The sequence below is a fragment of the Octopus bimaculoides genome, chromosome 2, assembly GCF_001194135.2.
Source record: "Octopus bimaculoides isolate UCB-OBI-ISO-001 chromosome 2, ASM119413v2, whole genome shotgun sequence".
In the NCBI taxonomy this organism is placed as follows: domain Eukaryota; kingdom Metazoa; phylum Mollusca; class Cephalopoda; order Octopoda; family Octopodidae; genus Octopus; species Octopus bimaculoides.
Window position 1 is genome coordinate 85,305,629 of NC_068982.1, and position 970 is coordinate 85,306,598.

The 970-nt window shown below is 46.8% G+C and overlaps 1 protein-coding gene across 1 annotated transcript in view; it reads left to right on the top strand.

Moving 5' to 3' along the window:
* The window catches only part of LOC106882450 (mitogen-activated protein kinase kinase kinase 15), a 57,052-nt gene that overhangs the window by 52,996 nt on the left and 3,086 nt on the right, over positions 1-970 (top strand). The window lies entirely within an intron of this gene.

Below are 970 nucleotides of genomic sequence, written 5' to 3' on the forward strand. Positions count from 1 at the left end.
GAGACCTTTGGAAATGTACTGTGCGTGAGAAGACCCGGCAAGCCAAGTAAGACCGTTGCCAGTGCCCCTGGACTGGCTCTTGTGCGGGTGGCACATGAGATGAAAGTTGAACATGAAAGTTGAACATAAGAAGCATCAGTTGTGGTGTGCAAGAGAGACGATTGCGCTGGCATGGTCATGTGGCGAGAATGGATGAGGATAGCTGCATGAAAAAGTGTCACACCCTAATGGTTGAGGGAACCTGTGGAAGAGGCAGGCCTAGGAAAACCTGGGATGTGGATGTGAAACACGACCTCCGAACATTAGGCCTCACTGAGGTAATGCCTTGTGACCATGACCTTTGGAAATATGCTGTGCGTGAGAAGACACGGCAAGCCAAGAGAGACCAAAATCCAAGGCCTCTGCCAGGGATGTAGCCAACCCACTTACGCGTAACATTCCTTCATTGGACACTAAACTGGCAATTAGGCGATATTCGCCTTCTTGTACAAGCAAATGATCTAATAGCCGAAACCTTGGATAGGTATAATTTCCACAGATCAATGACTCAAATCGATTGAAAGAAACAGGAGCTCATTCGCTCCTACGAACTCATAAAACCACACCTTGACCTCCTAGAAAGCATTATGAGAGACACAGACTCTAAAAAGGACAATGAAGACCCTGCACACTGTGCTCAGGCTCAGGAGGGCCAAACGGATGACCGAAACAAGGCAAATGCCACCTTTGTAGAGTCTGTGTCTCTCATAATGCCTTCTAGGAGGTCAAGGTGTGGTTTTATGAGTTCGTAGGAGGGAATGAGCTCCTGTTTCTTTCGATCAATTTGAGCCATATATCTGTGGAAATTATACCTATCCAAGGTTTCGGCTATTAGATCATTTGCTGGTGATCCTTTGGCCAGGCTCCATGCTTGTACAAGAAGGCGAATATCGCCTAATTGCCAGTTTAGTGTCCAATGAAGGAATGTTAC